Source organism: Lathyrus oleraceus, chromosome 7 (assembly GCF_024323335.1).
Source record: "Lathyrus oleraceus cultivar Zhongwan6 chromosome 7, CAAS_Psat_ZW6_1.0, whole genome shotgun sequence".
NCBI classification, from domain to species: Eukaryota; Viridiplantae; Streptophyta; class Magnoliopsida; order Fabales; family Fabaceae; genus Lathyrus; species Lathyrus oleraceus.
The window spans coordinates 104,422,241-104,444,076 of NC_066585.1; positions in this window are offsets into that span (position 1 = coordinate 104,422,241).

Consider the following 21,836-nt stretch of genomic DNA (forward strand, 5'->3'; position numbering starts at 1 on the left):
CCAAAAGTATTGGTCTCTAGGGCTTACACCAACAATCTCCCACTAGCACTAGAGCCAATCAGGCATACCCCTAATACCCATAGATCTAGTATGGTCATCATGCTTCTACTGCGCAAGAGGCTTTGTTAGTGGGTCAGCAATATTGTCCAGTGTAGGTACTCTGCATATTTTCACATCTCCTCTGTCTATTATCTCTCGAATGAGGTGATAACGCCTAAGTATGTGTTTGGATCGTTGGTGAGATCGAGGCTCCTTAGCTTGTGCGATAGCACCATTGTTATCACAATAGAGACCAATGGGATCCACAATGCTAAGAACTATGCCAAGTTCACTAATGAACTTTTTGATCCAAACAGCTTCCTTTGCTGCACTTGAGGCAGGAATATACTCGGCCTCAGTTGTAGAATCAGCAACTGTATCTTGCTTTGAACTTTCCTAGCTCACAGCGCCACCGTTTAAGCAAAACAGATAACCAGATTGCGATCTAAAGTCATCCTTATCTGTCTGGAAGCTAGCATCGATGTATCCATTTACATCAAGCTCTTCTTGACCTCCATATATCAAGAATGAGTTCTTAGTCCTTCTCAAATACTTAAGGATATTCTTGACATCTACCCAATGAGCATCACCGGGATCAGATTGGTACCTACTCGTTGCACTTACAGCATACGAGACATCTGGTAGAGTACATAACATGGCATACATGATAGATCCTATTGCACATGCATATGGAATCTTATTCATGTGATCCCTTTGTTATTTAGTCGAAGGGGATTGTGTTTTTGATAGACACAAGCCATGTTGCATAGGTATGAATTCTTTCTTGGAATCATGCTTATTAAAGCGTCTCAACACTTTGCCTATGTATGTACTCTGACTTAGGCCAAGTAGTTTTTATGATCTATCTCTATAGATCCTGATTCCTAATATATAGGCTGCTTCACCCAAGTCCTTCATAGAAAAGCATTTACCTAACCAAGACTTTACTTGTTGTAGGGTAGGGACATCGTTTCCAATGAGTAATATGTCATCTACATATAATACCAGGAAAACGATCATGCTCCCACTAACCTTCTTGTAGGCACAAGGCTCATCTTCGTTCTTGATGAATCCAAATTGCTTTAATGTTTCATCAAAACGAAGATTCCAGCTTCTGGAAGCTTGCTTCAATCCATAGATTGATCTTTGTAACTTATATATCTTTTGGGCTTCTTCTGGTATGTCAAATCCTTCAGGTTGTGTCATGTGCACATTCTCAAGAAGATTCCCATTAAGGAAAGCAGTTTTGACATCCATCTGCCATATTTCATAATCATGATATGCAGCGATAGCAAGTAAAATTCGAACAGATTTAACCATTGCAACTGGTGAAAAGGTTCCATCATAGTCAACCCCATGAATTTGTTTATATCCTTTTGCAACCAGTCTTACCTTATAGGTATGTACCTTACCGTCCATGTCAGTCTTCTTTTTAAAGACCCAATTGCATCCTATAGGGTTAACTCCTACATGAGGCTCTACCAAGGTCCAAACTTGGTTTGTGTACATGGAATCCATTTCAGATTTCATGGCTTCTAGCCACTTCTCATATTCGGGACCAGTTATGGCCTCTTGGTAGGTCACAAGCTCATCTTGATCCATGAGTAATACATCACCTTGATCAGTTATGAGATATCCATATCTCTCAGGTAGGTGACGTATCCTGCTTGACCTACACTGGTCTTGTTTTACTTGAGCAGGTTGCTCTTCCACAACTACTTGTGTTTCCTGCTCTAATTCCTCCATAGGTGTATCAATGCTTTGTGATTCTTGAATTTCTTCAAGCTCTACTTTCCTCCCACTGATTCCTTTGGAAATAAAATCCTTTTCTAGGAAAACTCCAATTCGAGCGATAAACACTTTGCCCTCAGAAGGATTGTAGAAGTAATACCCTCTTGTTTCTTTAGGATACCCCACAAATAAGCATTTGTCAGATTTGGGCTCAAGCTTAGTTGAAATTTGTCGTTTCCCATAAACTTCGCAACCCTAAATCTTCATGTAAGACATATATGGTTTCTTACCACTCCATATCTCATACGGTGTCTTCTCAACCTTTTTGGATGGAACATGGTTAAGTGTGTAAACTGCTGTCAATAGTGCATGTCCCCAAAAGGAGTTTGGAAGATCGACGTGACTCATCATGGATCATACCATGTCTAACAAGGTTCGATTTCTTCTCTCAGATACACCGTTCCATTGAGGTGTTCCAGGAGGAGTAAGTTGGGATAGGATCCCACACTCTTTCAGATGGTCATCAAACTCTAGTCTTAAATACTCACCACCTCGATCTGATCGAAGAGTTTTAATATTCTTACCTAGTTGGTTTTGTATGTCATTCTTGGATTCCTTGAATTTTTCAAAGGACTCTGATTTGTGTTTCATTAAATACACATAACCATATCTACTGAAATCATCAATAAATGTGATGAAGTACTGAAAACCTCCTCTGGCTGGTATGTTCAGTGGTCCACATACATCAGTATGTATCAGGGCCAAAAGATCATTAGCTCTTTCACCTTTTCCTGTGAATGGAGACTTTGTCATCTTTCCAATTAAACAAGATATGCATGTCTCATATGATTCATAATCAAAAGAGTCCAAGAGTCCATCTTTATGGAGTTTGGAAATGCGTTTCTCATTTATGTGGCCTAATCGACAATGCCAAAGGTAATTTGGATTTAACTCATTAGGTTTCATCCTGTTAGTATTAATGTTATAAATAGGCATTTCAAGATCAAGGACATATAGTCCATTGTTCATTTGTGCATTAGCATAGAATATATCATTCAAATAAATTGAGCAACAATTGTTCTTTATTATAAATGAAAAACCAAACTTGTCCAAACAAGAAACGAAAATAATATTCCTGCCAATTGCAGGTACATAATAACAGTTCTCTACCTGAATTATTAAACCACTAGGTAAAGTCAATACATAAGTTCCTACGACTAAAGCAACAACCTTTGCTCCATTGCCAACTCGTAGGTCAACTTCACCTTTTGCCAAATCTCTACTCCTTTTTAGCCCCTACACATTGGTACAAATGTGAGAACCGCATCCAGTATCTAATACCCATGATGCAGAAGTAGATAAATTAATTTCAATAATAAAAATACTTGAAGTTGAAGTCTCTACTCCATTCTTCTTATCTTCCAGGTGCTTTAGGCAGTTTCTCTTCCAGTGTCCGGTCTTACCGCAATAGAAGCAGGTGCCTTCCTTTGCTATGCCTCCACTAGGCTTCAAAGCAGTAATAGTGGGTTTGGGTTTGGCAACTTCCTTTCCCTTTATCACCCTGCTTGGTGGGTCTTTTGTTCTGTCTCTTTCCATTTTCGATCATCAGAATGGACTTCCCTTTTGACTTCAGATTATGCTCAGCAGTTCTTAACATGGCTAGCAGTTCAGGAAGAGATTTGTCCATATCATTCATATTGAAATTAAGGACAAATTGACTGAATCTATCAAGCAAAGATTGCAAGATCAAATCAGTCGCAAGTTCCTTTCCGAGGGGAAAACCCAATCTTTCAAGGTTCTCCATATACCCAATCATCTTGAGCGCATGGGGACCTACAGGGGCTCCCTCAGCTAACTTGCCTTGAAAAGGGCTTTTGAAACTTCAAACCTCCCATGCCTTGCTTGCTCTTGATAGAGCATCTTCTGTTGTTCAATCATATCGAACGCTGCCATATTCCCATGTTGCTTTTGCAACTTTGAGTTCATGGTAGCTAGCATGAGGCAAGCAGTTTCATTGGGATCATCGACATGCTTCTTATAAGCATCTCTTTCTGCCTTAGGTGCAGAACTAGGAGGTTCCTCTTCAGGAACATGTTTCTCCAAGACATACAACTTTCTATCATGTTTGAGGACAATCCTCAGATTTTGGTACCAATCCAGAAAATTTGTCCCAGACAATTTTTCCTTGTCAAGGATTGATCGCAAAATGTTGTTAGAGGTGTTTGTTGTCATGGTAGTCTACATGAAAATAATGAAAATATAAGTATCAATAACATATTTAATTAGGCCTTTAATTAAATATGCTCCCACTATTTTACTCAAAATAAATGACCCCCACCATTTGATTCGGAAAATCCCGTTGGAAGATTTTCTAGTGGGTCGAGATCCACATTTCACTTTGTTGTAAGTCCGCGTAGGCGAATTACACAAAACTAGGTTATTTAGGTAGGAACTCCTTCCAATTGTATCTAATACAATTCTCGAATATTTTAGTTGGGTGAATAACTCCTTATTCCAATCCATCACATGGATCATTTCCAAATCTTGCTTCTAAACATATATAATCTTATTATAATTTGTTTAGTTAAGTTCGACCCATTGTTTTAGCAATTGGATATTACAATTATCCTATCGCACCTTACTAATATAGAACATGCACCTCGCATAGGCGAAACCTACATTATTCGATACTAGTCTTGATGAGCGCTAAAACTTGGAAAGCATAAACTTAATATTTAATTTGAGGGAATTTGCAATTATTCTGATCTCACCGGCTTATTTATCATATAAATCGTCTCTCACATGCATCAACATACATTCACATGCATCAACATACATAATGAAATAGTTATGGACCCTAGCGCAATTGTTCTCCCAAGCCAATGAGAGAACCTAAGCTAACCTAATAACGATCTAAGCTTCTCCAAGCAAGATCTTCAAGGTTGTCCTCCTTTGATATTGTATTCTTCTCTTTCTTCATAACATTACATTATATAAAAGAAACTCGTTTTACATACGAGGGAGTGAGATGAGAAAAGAAGTTACATTAAGAGATTAAAAGAGAGGCACGACACATTGGTCGTATTTTAAAATCCCAAAACAAAATAAAGGAAAACTAAGGTCATAACCGATCACCACAAGACAATAATAATAAACACATTATTATTATTAATTTAAATTCTATTAATTAATTAAAACCAAATTAAATTTTGGCGGCCGATCACACTAAGCAGAGTTAGCCGGGGGTCAAGGGGGCAGCGCCCCGACTCAAAATTTTAATGAATAATTCATTTGAAATTAACATCGTTTTTCGCATCAACACTTGATACTTTAAAGCACAACTCTTGCGCAGTCACAACCCTAATCGCATAACTCTTTGACAACACAACCCTTGTGCCGTCATTAACCCTAATGCACCAATTTCATACTGTCAAACACACCTCGATTGTTAATTCAGTATGATTGATCAACACGTCATTGCTTCACCATACTAATGTCGGATCAAGAAGCCATTGACCATTGATCGCTCAAAGGAAAACAACCATTAAGTGTTTGAATGAAGGAAACAGAAACAATATATAATATATACTGTATTTTGCATCAGGATTACTTATATAATATATATAACTTGATCGATCTCAATTGTGTAACCTATGGACGATCGATGTATCGCTGCTTCACCATACTAACATCAGATTTCGAAGAATAGTCAACATCAATCATCCAAATCATACACACATGATGCCAAATTTAATTACTCCTTTATTCTTTGATTCATTCTGTCTTTTAATCATATTAATACAGAAAATACAGAAAATAAATAGCTATCAGATGCATGGTTTCGTAAGTGGCTCTGATACCACTAAAGGAGAAGAGCGATCCAAAATGCAACGGAATTTAAAAAAATTCTCTTTTAGTAATCCTTACGAATGGGCATGATCAGTGATAGAATCGTTACCTCTTGTGGCGATTGTAACCTTTGATGCAAATCCTCTGAGTGATCGTGAACGTTGAACGATGACAACGCCTCTACTCAGTCCACACGAACAGATTCCTTCAATCTCAGTGCTAGCTGCTACGAATGAAGGCTTTGAGTGAGAGAGAGAGAGAGAGAGAGAGAGAGAGAGAGAGAGAAACGAAATTGCAACTGCACAAATGCTTCTGTACGAGGGTTCTATTTATAGAACCACTTGTGTGAGCTACAAGCTAAAAAGCCCACTTAAGTGTATGTGGCCCATATCTTATAATATGTCAAAATCACTTAAACGCGTGGTACCTTACCATATTTCGTATTCTACTTAAGTACATTGTACCTTACGATGTTCTACAATTCACTTAAGTGCACTGTACCTTACGGTGTTCCTTAGTTACTCTATCTCTCATCAATCCGTCCTTTTGTGTGTGACCCTGTAGGTTTTCGCGGCATTAGCAATTATATTAAATCACGTATTTAACATAATAAACAGTGAGCGGTATCTAGCAACACATCACTGCTACCCAATACACGAAAATGTCATGTGATCTGACAAATCCTTTTGTGATAATACTTATGTGTACAATTACCCTTTTGCCCTTATGTCTATTTTGAACACAAGGCATAAACCATGTCATCCTTGTCCAGTTCAATATTGGGCCCATAGACATTTATCCTGTTACGCAGGATGGGTAAATTCCATCTAGGTCACTCATGTCCCTCAGCATGCTTCATGGAGTACCAATCAACTGTCTTTATGGTCATCCAGTTACGGACAATATTTGATCAGCAATAAGGCACTCGACTCTACATCTAGGGTCCATAGTGGTTTTAGGCCGAAGGATGGTATACACCATTATCACCATGAGAATAACTTATGACACTTTGCATAACATTCTATATAGTATTATCATAGTTGGTCAATCCAGTATAAATATTACTCTTAATATTCATACCTATGTTTAAGACTTGATAACTCCTTATCCATGATCCATGAGATGTGATCATCAGTCTATATACATAATAGTCTTAATGCTTTAATGTTATCCCACTTCACAATAAAGATCGACTACAGATACTTTAAGAATAGTGTCCTTATGTTTAATGTGATCTCATGATTAAGTCACACTTGATACATTAAACGAACTAGTTATTCTAGGGACTTTATTAAACAAACATAATAAAGAAAAAGCCTTTTATTATTAATAAATAACTCTGATACAAGTACCAAAAGTATTGGCCTCTAGGTCTTACACCAACAGATGATAACTCTGAAAGTGAACCGGAGGATGAAGCTGCTAAACATGTAACTACTTTAACTAGAAGATATGAATCTGATGAAGATTCATGTGATAAAGAAGTATCCTATGAGGAATTGGTTGCCTCATACAAAGAACTATGCATCAGAAGTGAAGAAGTGTGTTAGCTGGGAGAAAAACAAAAGAAAATTATATCTCAACTGCATGTTGAAAAAGAAAGATATCAATCTACCATCTCTGATCTTCATGATGAGGCGATATTGTTGACTTCCAAACTTTATAACATGATAAAGGTTGTAAGAATGTTGAACAAGGGATCTAATATGTTAGATGAAGTTTTGTAAGATGGAAAAGTGGCTGGATATCTGAGGGGGATTGGTTTTAATTATCAATCTCTGGACAAACAAGGATAAAGCTCTCTGACCAACTTTATTCTTCCTAAAAGAGAGCATGAGCATGTGATGTCTAAACATATGACCCAACATCGTGTCAGACGTCAGAATACTCAAATTGGAGGCAAGTTATTACGCTGGAGATGTCATTACTATGGAAAATATGGTCATATAAAGCCTTTCTGGTTCAAATTGTATGGCTATCCCAGGGATCCAACACAAACCCATGGCTAATCAAATGGTAACTAACACTAGAAAGGAGTGGATACCCAAGGTTGTCAACACTAGTCTCATAACTCACACCTCTCTTAGAGCTTCAGCTCGAGAAGACTGGTATTTTGACAGTGGATGTTTTAGATACACGACAGGTGTCAAGAAGTTCTTGGAGAACATCAAGTCCTACTCAACCAGTTATGTCACTTTTAGAGATGGTGCTAAAGGTGAAATTAAAGGAGTTGGAAGACTAGCTTGTACAGAACTCCCGAGTTTTGATAATGTCTTGTTGGTAAAAGGTCTGACTGCTAATTTCATTAGTATCAATCAACTATGTGATGGTGGTCATAAAGTTAATTTTAGAAAATCCGAGTGTTTGGTTATTGATGAGAAAATGAAGTTCTGATGAGGGGAGTAAGGTCTAAGGACAACTAATACTTATGTACATCTCAAGAAATTAACTTCTCTTCCACATGTTTGATATCCAAAGAAGATAAAGTCAACATGTGGCACCGAAAACTTGGACATCTACATCTGAAAGGCATGGAAAAGGTTGTATCAAAAGAAGCCATCAGAGGTATTTCTAAGCTCAAGATTGAATAAGGTAAAGTTTGTGGTGAGTGTCAAATTGGGAAGTAAACCAAGATGTCACATCCTAAGTTACAACACCAGACCACTTCAAAAGTTCTGGAAGTTATTCATATGGACATAATGGGGCCTATGTAGATCAAGAGCCTTGGTAGGAAAAGGTATGCCTATGTAGTTGTTGATGATTTTTAAAGATTCACTTGGGTGAACTTCATCAAGGAAATATCATATGTCTTTGAGGTTTTCAAAGATTTATGTCAAAGGCTACAAAGAGAGAAGGAACGTGGAATTGTCAGGATTAGAAGTGACCATGGGAAGGAATTTGAAAATAGAAAATTTGCTGAATTTTGCTCCTCTGAAGGTATTTGTCATGAGTTCCCTTCTCCTATCACCCCTCAGCAAAACGGAGATGTTGAACGCAAGAACAAGACTCTACAAGAATCAGCTAGAGTCATGCTTCATGCCAAGCAACTACCATACCATTTTTGGGTTGAAGCAATGAATATTGCTTGTTATATTCATAATAGAGTCAGTCACTCTAAGAACTGGTACTTCAGCTACTCTTTATGAACTATGGAAAGGAAGGAAACCTATTGTCAAATACTTTCATGTATTTGGAAGCAAATGTTACATTTTGGCTGATCGTGAACAAAGAAGAAAGATGGATACCAAGAGTGATGAAGGAATATTTATGGGGTACTCTACAAACAACAGAGCCTATAGAGTTTTTAATTCCAAAACCAAAGTCATGATGAAATCCATCAATGTTGTAGTGGATGATAATATCATAGAAAAAGGGACTGATGTTGATGAAGATGTTGGGACATTATTTCATCAGATTGACACTTATGGAAATGAGGGAGCTATTGAGTCAAACAGTGAACTAGGAGGCACTGAACTATACAACCATCAAGTCAACAAAGGTCCCTCTATCAGAATTCAGAAAGATCATCCAACATAACTCATTGTTGGTAATCTTAATGAAGGGGTCACCACTAGATCTAGAGATGTGATATCAAATGCTTGCTTTGTCTCATAGTTTGATCCTAAAATTGTGAAGGAAGCCTTGACTGATGAATTTTGGATCAATGTTATGCAAGAAGAACTAGGGCAATTTATAATAGATGAAGTATGTGACTTAGTTTCTAGGCCTAAAGGAATGAATGTTATTGGGACAAAATGGATCTACAAGAACAAATCTGACGAAAAAGGAATTGTGACCAGAAATAAGGATAAACTTGTTGATCAATGATACACTCAAATTAAAGAGGTTGATTTTGATGAGACTTTTTCTCTTGTTGCTCGCCTTGAGTCAATAAGACTACTTTTAGGAGTGGCTTATTTTCTTAAATTTAAGCTATTTGAAATGGATGTGAAAAACGCCTTCTTAAATGGGTACTTGAATGAAGAAGTCTATGTTGAACAACCCAAGGGGTTCATAGATCCTAACTTTCTAGATCATGTTTATAAACTAAGGAAAACTCGCTATGGATTAAAGCAGACACCTATGGCCTGGTATGAAAGGCTCACTGAGTTCCTTATCAACAATGGATACAGGAAAGGAGGAACAGACAAGACATTATTTGTTAAGGAAGAGCATGGTAAACTCGTGATAGCTCAAATACATGTTGATGACATTATGTTTAGAGGGATATTGGACCAGATGGTCCAACATTTTGTCAGGTAGATGTAATATGAATTTGAAATGAGTCTTGTTGGTGAATTGACTTACTTTATTGGGCTCCAAGTCAAACAAATGGATGACACTATCTTTCTCTCTCAAAGCAAGTATACTAAGAGTATAGTAAAGAAGTTTGGAATGGAAATGCTAGTCATAAAAGGACACCTGCACCAACCCAATTGAAATTGACCAAAGATGAAAAAGCTATAAATATGGATCAAAGTCTATATAGGAGTATGATTGGTAGTTTGTTGTATCTTATAGCTAGCAGACCTGACATTACATTTGCTATAGGAGTATGTGAAAGGTATCTGTCTGAACCCAAAATGAGTCATATTACTCAAGTGAAAAGGATCCTGAAGTACATCAATGGAACTAGTGACTTGGAATGTTGTATTTTCATAATGCAAATTCCTTGCTTATAGGATACAGTGATGTAGATTGGGCATGCATTGCTGATGATAGAAAGAGCACTTCTGAAGGATATTTCTTCTTAGGAAATAATCTTATATCTTGGTTCAGCAAGAAGCAAAATAGTGTGTCATTATCTACGACTGAGGCTGAATATATTGCAGCAGGAAGCAACTGCTCTTAATTAATTTGGATGAAACAAATGTTAGAGGAATACAATGTCTAACAAGATGTCAGGATATTATATTGTGACAACCTGAGTACTATTAACATATCCAAGAATCTTATTCAGCACAACAGAACTAAGCATATTGATATTCGTCGTTATTTTATCAGGGAACTTGTTGAAGACAAAATTGTTACTCTTGAGCATGTAACCATTAAGAAGTAACTATCATATATTTCCACTAAAGCTTTAGATGCAAATCAGTTTGAAAAGTTAAGGGGTGAATTGGGCATTTGCATGCTTGAAGAATTATAGAAATTATTGATATAGCGATATGGAAATCAAATTTTCTCTTCCCTCCATTTAATGGTGTACAAAACTCAAGGAATACCATTATAAACCTTCCTTATTTTCCCAACATGCCATCTTAGCTACTCTATCAACACCATTCACGCTACCTCCTTTACTCTCTCCCCCAACTTTACTCTCAGTCACCCTGATCTCTCTATCTTCTCTGTGAAGTCCATACCTCAAATCTCCAAAATGTATCAACTTCTAGCAAGCACACCAAGGAGAAATCGAACCCTAAAAATGTCGGTACTGAGATAAATCTCTCTGATGTCGTTCCCCTCTCAATGGTTCCAGGTCATGCAAACCGTATAAGGAAGGTTAAAACATATGCTTCGAGAAAAGGCAAGACCTTTAAAGTAGGTGTAGCGGTAAATTTGTGACCATCAAGCTATGGATAAACTTGACGTCAATAAAACCAGAGTCGCCACCGTGCTTTTATTGTTTCCAAAGGAAAATGGCAAAAGTACGAGCAAAACCCAAAGATGAGAAGTTTTCAAATCAAAACTAATAAAATATCAGAGATTACAGGTAAGGGGGTTGGTTACACAAAGGGAAGGTATTAGCACCCAAAGTGTCCTAGGTACTCTTAGGGAGCCTGTAGCGGTAAATTCATGACCATCAAGCTATGGATAAGCTTGACGTCAATAAAACCAGAGACGCCACCGCGCTTTTATTGTTTCCAAAGGAAAAGGGAAAAGTACGAACAAAACTCAAAGATAAGAAGTTTTCAAATCAAAACTAATAAAATGCCAGAGATTACAAGTAAGGTGGTTGGTTACACAGAGGGAAGGTGTTAGCACCCAAAGTGTCCTAGGTACTCCTAGGGAGCCCTTTTTTATGCGTGTATGTGTTTTTGGTATAAAAGATGTTTGAGAAAAATAGAGTGTGGGGATGAGGAAAGAATTCATTGATTATATTTTTGTGTTTGACAACACATTCGGTTTTGTGCCTACATACCAACATAAAAATGAGGGATCAAAACCTTGTAGTTCATGGTATCAATTTCAAAATGGATGAGTTGCTTTTAACAAAATTTAAGTGTAAAGAGGCACAAAGGGCCCAAAAGTTTGAAGGAGTGTTAGTTCTTTTTGTCTTTTGAAAATTTAAGTCAATATGATTAGATTTATTTACAGGTTTGATTTAAGAAAGAGTTTGAAAATTCACTGGCATAAGGCCAAAGTTTCTATTTAAAATAAGGTCTAAGTTTGAAATCACAAGCAAAGGAAGTTTTTGAAAAGGGGGAGAGATTTTGAAATTTAAGAAGTGGGAGGAGATGAAGAGACTAATTCTAAGCATAAAATTAAAAGTTAAGAGTTGAAAAGATCTGACCAATGGGATGCAATCCAACAGACAAGAATGTCATATAGAAAACCCACTTTTCCTTTGGACTTTGAATCAAGCAAATAATCAGCAAGCAATTAGCAATACGAAGATCAAGGCATCAAATAAAGATGGCCACATCCAAGCAAGAAAATCCCACAGCTAGCAGTCTTCTTGGTCTTCTCATGTATTAAATGAAATACTCTTTGATCCACTCAGAATAAAGCATTAGACACAAGATCAAAATAACAGTCTCTTGTAAGACCCCAATTTTAACCCTAATATCCCTCATTCTATCTCATCATTTGCACTGGCTTTGGGATCACACCTTGGTATCTCCTTACCCCTCATTCATTGGGTTTGCATTGAAAGAGATCTCTAAGCACATTTGATTGTATCATACTTTATTTTTCTTTGTTTACTAACCAAAAATACAAAAATACAAAAATATGTCTACGTATATCTTTGTTTCTTTTATAGGTAGTGTGTGCATCCACCAATGCCTCATCAAGCTCACAACTAGGGTTTGAGACCCTCATGAAAAGATATCAATCAAGGAATGGTTCAAAATGGTTCTAGACATCATATATGGATCCCCATGTTCTTCATTTATCATTTTGATCAAGAATTCATCAAGAGTTTGAAGCTTGTTTGTCTTGGAAGCCCTAATTTAATTGGGTATCTTGTGTGACTTCCTCAGCAAGTTTCTTTAAGATTTGGTCAAATATTTCAAGGGATACTTCATTATGTATCATATTATTCATATATTATCCTCCATGACTCCTAAAGATCAAGATAACTTCAAGTTTGCAAGATGGTTCAAAGAGGTTGACCAGAGAAAGTCAACTAGTTAAAACTAGGGTTCCCTAGACCCTATCTCCTACAATTTGTGTCATATGAAAATTATTCCAAGAGAAAAGTTACTCTTTATGACATTCCAAACAACTTTCATGTTGACATAAAGAGCTAATTTTTCTTAGAAAGTCATTTTTTATGGTGAAAGATTGTAGGTCATTTAGTCTGTACCCTAGCTAGAAGGTCAACTTCCAAGGACCATAACTTGCTCAAGTTTTATGAGATGAAGTCCATCAAAGTTTCATGATCAAATTCAGTATGTATTATCCAACTTTTATTCTTTGATAAACTTCAAATTCAACTTGCAAGGGTATGTGCCAAGAGGAAACATTATAGGTCATTTTGGGCCATCATCATTGAACAAGCAATTTCCCTCAACTTCTCAAATGCATAACTCCCGCATGCCAAATCCAAATGATGTCAGATTTATGAACAAGTTTAAAAGGGATTAAAGCAATACAACTTTGGTGAAGAAACCATTTTCATTTCGAGCTCATAGCAAAAGTTATTCAAGATGGAAGAGGTGGTCATTTGACTTGGTACTTAGAAAAATTTCAATTATGTTTGATTTCTCAAACTTCCACCTTAAAATTCATCATGATCCAAGCTCCAAATGGAAAAGTGTTCAACATAAAAGTTGTTTCCCTTGATTTCACCTTTCCAAAAAGTCTAAGATCACTTCATTTGGACAAAGATTGAGGGGCTTGCGCATGGTTCCTTTTATAAGTTTGTTTTGACAAGTTTTGAATTCAAATAACCATTTCCTATTGCATGCTTACATGTTAATGTTTCAGTACTCATTGTGCATGAATTGGAGCAAGATCACATCATGAATTGGGCCCAAATTAATGCTCATGCATCCATGCACCAAACTTGCTAATTTTGGCAAAATTTCAAATGGTGTAGAAAGCATTTCCCTTGCCTATTTAAACAAGTGCATTGCATCAGAACTTCATACAGACCTTGCCCAAGCCTTCCCAAGTGATCCCAGAACCTCACACCATAGAATTACTTGAAAGTTTCTTTGAAATCGAGTTTGAATTTCAGCTTCTGTTTTGAGATTCAAACTCCAAGGATTCATTGCCTTTTTCATCTCAATTGGCCACTACAAGTAAGAGGAGGAAGAACCAAGCAAATTCGGATCAAGATCAAGCCAGATTCAAGCTACTCGAAGGTGATTTTTCAGAAACTTTGAGCTTTCGATTCTCTCTCATTTATTCACCGTTCTCTTTGATTTTTGGTTGGCTGAAATCCTACCAATGTAGGTAACAAGATTGAGTTGCTTTGAGGTCAAATAGAAGCAACTCAGATCATGAACCTCAAATTTCAAATCCATGTATATTTCAATATACTTGGAATTGGAAAAAATGGAGGTCAGATTCGAGCTCCTGAGCATTTTTCCTTTAAAACCATGTCCTTACTTTTCATTCTGGTAATGGTTTATGGTGAACCATTCCGGTGAGGTCCACCGGAGAAGATGACCAGAGCCTTAGCTCCGGTGGTACGTTGGCGCCTTCCAAACCATCTGATCTCTTTAAAATGTTTTAATCTTGACCCTTGGTTCTGATTACCATTGGTGTGGCGCATTGGCTCAGATCTTTGGTGGAACGCGCGCTTGGCCATCAAATCTGCCACCTCAATTAATGAGGGAGACCTGATGACCCTTGTTTTTTTGAATTATATTTTATTTTCTGAATTTTTATTTAATAGCCTTATTTTATTTAATTCATAGAAATCTCATTTTTAATCCAAAAAATATGAGACTTTCACCAAATATCTTTAAATATTTTTCTCTTCCATACTATGAATTAAATATTTTTTGGATTAATTTTGGTATTTTTCATGAATTAAATGTTTTTATGCATATTTTTAATTATTTTAAAATACTTTTGACTTTCTAAAAATTGTGAATTTTTTGTCTAAGGTCTTTTGACCTTGTTTGACCTAGGATAACTCCCTTGGCCATTTATTTGGTGTTTTGAAGGGATTTGAGGTTTTGTCCAAATTAAAATGTATTTTAATTCATTTTTAATGTGATTTTTAATTGATTAAATGTTTAAAAATTATGTTGAGCCATTTTTATGGTCTTGTGATGTTTGACTTTCTGTTTGGGCCTTGGTCATGGTTGATTTGACTTTTGTTTGATCAAAACCATTGGATTTAGAGGATTGATGAAATGTATATTTCATCTCCCAAAATGAATGAATGATATTGATTAGATAAAATTCCTCTCATGATCAATTTGTATTTCTATCTCCCCTTCCCTCTTCATATTCATCCCTATTCTTACTCATTCCCTCATTTGGTCAATGAACTCTCTAATGTCTAAATGCTAGTTGGTTCATCAATGACCTTGTGTCAGATGAATTAACACAAGTATGACTGAGATATGTCCTTCCCATTTCTTTTAGTGTGTGGTATGTTTTAGGAGTTTGGTTCTTTGTACCAAATCTCTAACATGCATTAACACCTATATTTTCATTGTCCGACCTCATATAGTTGTGACTTCTACATAAGTCCAATTACGATTGCTTAACATAGAGCTAAATTTGACCCTCAAAGCATAACATTCTAGTAAGTGAGATTGTAAGTCTCCCACTCTTCATGGAATTGTGTGGAAACTTGACCTTTTTTCCTTTCATGAGAGCTAGTGGCATACTTGTTGATTTATCCAAGTTGGAGCCCTTCTCATGGAAGATATCTTGGTTTAAGGATTCATACTTGTGAATGAATGATTAAGTGTTCTCCAAAGAATGACTTAATCAATTAAAACTCAACACTAACATTTGACTAACCATTGACTAACTCTTATTCATTATGTTTTTACTTTCAAGTCATTTACTTTATGCAATTTAAATTTTAGTCATTTATCATTCACCTTCCATTTACATTTTCATGCAACTTGTTTATGTTCCAAGTCATTTTCACTTTGCTTACTTGAGCCATATCTTGTGATTGTATGTATTTGTTTGTGTGTTTTGATTTTGTTTGTGGTCTTAGGACCCTAAAACACCTAATAACAACAAAAACCCTAAAAAACAATTGGTGGACTGTTGGGACTTAATATGAACTTTTGGACTTAGAACTAGGCAACATTCCCTATGTTAAATGACTTGGACAATGCCAACATTTGAGACTGAGCTATCTTTGACAATGACTTTCATCTGATGCAAGACCTTGGATCTCTTTGATTCATCTGCTACTTTTTCTTTGTGCTTAATTATTATTTTGTTATTGTCTATGTCTGATGTTTTGTTCTGAGTTGATCAAGGAATATTTCATCTGATACATTGGAAGACACTGAAGACTGCTAGCTATTGGAGTTCTTGCTTGGATATGGCTATCTTTATTTGATGCCTTGATCTTCATGACGTCTGGATATTTGCTCATTACTTGTTGTTTATTTCTTGTCAAAGTCCAAAAGAAAATGAGTTTCTATATGACATTCTTATCTGTTGGATTGCATCCCATTGGTCAGATCTTTTCAACTCTTAACTTTTAAATTTTTGCTTAGGGTAGTCTCTTCATCTCCTCCCACTTCTTTAATTTCAAAATCTCCCCCTCTTTTCAAAAACTTTCTTTGCTTGTGATTTCAAACTTAGACATATTTTAATGATTAGAAACTTTGGCCTTATGCCATTATATTTTCAAGCTTTTTCTTAAATCAAACTTGTAAATATACTTAACCATATTGACTTAAATTTCAAAAGACAAAAATAACTAACAACCCCATTCAAATATTTGGCTTTATATGCCCTTTTACTTAAACTTTTTTGGTTAAAATAAATTCATTAACTTATTTGAAATTTTACCGCGAACTACGGGGTTTTGATCCCTCATTTTTATGTTGGTACGTAGGCATAAAATCGAAGGTCTTGTCAAACACACAAATATAATCAATTAATTCTTTTCTCATCCCCACACTCTATATTTTATCAAACATCATTTATACCCAAAAACATATGCACACAAAAAAAGGGCTCCCTAGGAGTACCTATGACACTTTGGATGCTAACACCTTCCCTTTGTATAACCAATCCTCTTACCTATAATCTCTGGCATTTTATTAGTTTTGATTTGAAAACTTCTTATCTTTGGGTTTTGTTCGTACTTTTCCCTTTTCCTTTGGAAACAATAAAGCGCGGTGGCGACTCTGGTTTTATTGACGTCAAGTTTATCCATAGCTTGATGGTCACGGATTTACCGCTACAATGCCCTAAATATTTATGCACTTTATAGTGCTCTTGGTCTGTAACCTATCTTTTGATTACTCTGCTAACTCTGATGTTTGTCAACTTTTTGGCTAAAAAGGGGGAGTAATTGTGATGTGATTATGTTTTATTAGTTATACAGTTGTGTATAGTTGTGTTTGATTAGTGATTGTTTATTAGTAATTGTGATGCGATTGTGTTTTTTTTTGGGCGGGGGGGAGAATCTTGTTTTTTTTGCTTGTATGGTGATTTGTCGCTGTGATCATTACCCTCATTCGTGTTGGTCCATCCAAAGGTTGCTTTAGCCAACATTTTCCAAAGGGGGAGATTGTTAGGCATGGTATGTAGTGATTGGCTGCATTTTGGAAAAACAAGTATTCTAGTCAGATGTTGAACAAGATGTCCTGACATGTTGGTTCAACATTGGAGTGTGACATATTTTAGTATCTTGTCAGATTTGTTTCCTTTTATGAGATATCTGAAGATACGCTGAAGATTTAGTTGATGAAATATATGAGTCAAGTAGAGCATTTTCTAAAAAGTAAAATACTTTTTTTGCCTTAACTTGTTTACGAAGTAAAGATGTCAAAACATTTTAGGAAACATTTGATCTGATTGAAATCAAATTCGCAGAAGATTGTACAAAGTCCTTGGATCTGTTGTGAATCAAGTCCGAAGCCCATGTCGTTCAAATGCTATATATAGATAGTTTCTAAACCTAAGAAGGCATCGAAGCAACGCTGAATATTGTATGTGTTAGGGTTTAGTGTCTTTGAATTGTATGAGTCATTCGAGTATCTCCTTGATACTTAAATTGGACCTGGTTTATTGAGTTGTAATTGTCAATCCCTCATAAGCTTTTAAGCAATAATGGATTGTGTTTTCTGATATAAGTTGTTGTCTTTGTTGTAAGGTTAAAGGGAAGTGAGAGGGGTCTCATATCTAGGAGAGTCTTAGATAGAAACATCCACAGGTAAAGATTAGGTGAGAAGTCTATAAAACCCGAGGTTGTTTAGAACTTTGAACTAATTTTGTGATAGTGGATTTCCTTCCTGGCTTGGTAGCCCCCAGATGTAGGTGATGTTGCGCTGAAATGGGTTAACAACTGCTTGTGTTATTTTCTTTAGTGTTGTTATTTAAATCCTAACATTGTTTGTGGTGTGACAATATGCTAACCCTGGTGTCATGACACCGTGTACGACATCTAGGATCTGCATACCATAATTTCAATTATTACATGATTCTTATTATATTCTTGTAATTTAATGTTGGTATTGAAAATATGAGATAACAAATTGCCCCCCAAAATTCCATATTTCGATTTCAAATCAAAATGGAGAAAGATGGCATTTTTGAATATATTTTCGACACTGGTTCAACTCCTTCGCTGACGTCATTGTCATCATTACAACTTTACTGCATATTATCATTTTCATAAAAATCTTTTCAAAATGTCATAATTGTTCCTAGTTTCTAGGAGATCATGCTTTTGCACGTCTCATTAACTGTTCCACTTACATCAATTTTTTCACCTCTTTAATAACTCTTCCACTTCTCAAAACACGAAACGATCCATATTACCATATTTCTACCAAGTGCTCGCTACAAGGAAAGAAAGAAACTTTAGAAATACCTCCACAACCCTCTCATTTCATCTTCTTCACTCTCTCTCTCCACATATTGCATACAGAAAAACCCTAGTTTTCACAACAAACTCTGCAAACTTCAACAATGGTAGTTAACGCTTCATCTAACAAGTTCAATACTAGGAAGAATCCAATGGCTTACACGATTTTGCCATCAGAAAACAATGAAGGAAGGGATTTTGTTCCTGAATCGCCAATGGCTAAAGAGAAAGTTTCCATTTGGAAAAAACAGGTACTCATTCTCTTCACTCTTTCTGGTAAACTGTTAGCATGCTTAGGACCATAGCCAACTGCTAAAACTCAAACTAAAAAAGTAAAGAACTTTTTCCGTGTTATCCCATCACCATGCCCTTAGCGTTCGAAGAACGCTCTCTTGACTTGTCCTTATAGAGACACCTGTATGTGTCTTTCAATTTGCGCCTCCTACCTAAAGCAAAGAATACATTGTCTGGATCAATAAAGTCGAACGCAAAAGACAAAAATAGTGGGAAGATTTAGGCATCTTCGACATGATACAAATTTCTCGAACGGGCCCAGGTATAAATTGGCCAAGTTACTTGCGTCAATATTCTTTTGGGAAGGTTGGAATAACACCTTTCAGTTCTCTTATGGAGTGCTTACACCAATCTTGTTCGATGTAGCAGCCATCACAGGACTGAAGCCTCTTGGCAAAACTTTCACCCCCAACATAGAAGCTGACCATGAATTTGTTATCGAACGCTTCAACTTTAAGAACTTCATTATCGACCACTATGGCAAGCAAAGTGATGAAGTTTCCGAGGAAGAACACATAACTTTCTTGACCCTCTCACTTTCTTATTATGTTTTCTGTTTAGGATCATCACAGATAGCTAAAAAATATGTCCCTCTTACAATCCAACTCTATGAGGGTCAAAAAAATTCTTTAGCTAGATTGCTTATAGATAAATTATATCAATCACTTGGAAATGGTTCTTACAAGTTAAAACATCTCCCTAAAACCAACAAATCATACCTTATTTCCGGCCCTTTATGGATCTTGCAACTCTGGTTGAATGTTACTTTTGAACCTAAGTTGCATACAACTGAGTCGAAAGCTTTGCTTGAAGAAACTGATTGTAGAAGTATCAAAAGCACCCAGACTTACCTTAGTCACTCCTTACGACAACCCTTACCAATAACCTTTATGAAATATATCAACCTCTTCCTTGAGTCAAAAACTTTTGTTTCAACCATGGCCCATTTTGTAGACAGATGTTTTGGTCCATCTTGGTTTCAAAATAGGTTCCCTGGTGTAACCCCTGAAGCTGCTGCAATGTCGAACTCTGTCTGGGCAACTTTTTTGACTCCGAGATCCTCTCCTCTAGAATTGAAACTGGAATTGCTGGTCGAGAGCCCAACAAAACCCACTTGGCATTTTTTGGTCGAGAGCCTTGTCGATAATAGTTTTGGTGTCAGAAAAGCTTTATAGATCTTAATAGATTCAGTCTGGTGTTCAACATTAAGTGCATGAAATTATCCTCTAAAACATGCAGGGCCATAACGTCTATCCACGAAGGGAGACATATGGGAAGTAAACATGTAATTCTTCACAAAAATCATATAATATTCATTAAAGCTCTCTTGTGTTGAAATCCCTTTGTCAGTAGGAGTGAGCAAGATGAGTATACTTCATTCGATTGGCCATTGCTTGGTTTCTTTAACATGTTTGTTTGGTTTATTAGCCATTATAGATGGCTCAAATATGGCATAACGCTAGAGTTGAAGGATCCAAAAAGGATTAGACAACAGAAGCGTACCCTTGGGATTGTTAGTGAGACTAAATGTTTTCATGGCATGAGAGGCCATGTTTGAAGCTTCATAGAGTGATGCCAAAATTGACTAGCTTAAACAAACATTTTTTCCGGAGTGTAACTGGTTGGCTAGGGTAACAAACATTTTTGCTACTTGCAAATAACTTGAGCAAAATATGAAATGTGACAGCCATATGGACAAAAAGGTAATGTGTTCTTTATCAAAAACTTCCTTGGTCGTCTAATTGAAGTGATCAATGATGAAGTTGGTGAAGCTAGCACGCTTTGAGTTAAAGTGAATACTATCTTCATTTTGAATAGACAAGTCGAAGACTTCACCAGTGGTCAGAGACCAATAATAGCAGCCACATCAAACAACGTTGGCGTAATCATGCTACAACGCAGTTGGAAGATGTTTGTCAAACCCTCATAAAAGTGAAGCACAAAAAGCAACATGTTCTGGTTGTACGCAGGACCTACCCTAGATAATTGGATTAGGTTGAAAAGACCTTGATCTTTCCAAGTTTGTCCTATCTTAGATTCTACCTTATTTAACCAGTTAAGGTAGATCGACTGATTGGTATATGGAGTCGAGCGGAAGACGTGGGTAGACATATATCTAAAATCTAATGGTTTATCTACGACTGTGAAAGTTTTTGTATGGTGATAAGAATAGAAAATCTCACTAATTTTTCTACATTCACGTTAAGATCAGGTCTCATAATGTCTGACTTAGGGTCTGGCATAAAAGGAATTTTATGGGTTTGGAGGACTTCACACCATATCTGCTCACGAAAATTATTCAAGGGCGTGAAGTTCTCACTAGGCCTCCCGCTTTGCTATAAGGCTGCCCCGTCCCTGATAGGGGAAGTGTAGTGCCTTCTATGATGTTGTTGCGAAGAATCAGGATTTACAAACATCCTCCTTATCATCCCTAGATTTTTTCTCTGTGTTGTTCTTCTCGCCCTCAATATATCATTCATCGTGCGTCACTACCTCCACCAAGGAAGTGAGAGGTCTTTGGGCAATGGATTCGTTAAAATGTATGACCCTTAATTCGTTTTGGAAGGCTCATACAAGCATCTTCTGGTTCAGGTGGATGACCTTGATAATTGTCTCATTGAACCAGGTGAGATACTCCGTTAAGGATTCTAAAGGGCCATGGCAGATATTGATTTGGGTAGTGGTTGACATATCCTTGTGTCTTCTCGTCAAGAATTTATGAACC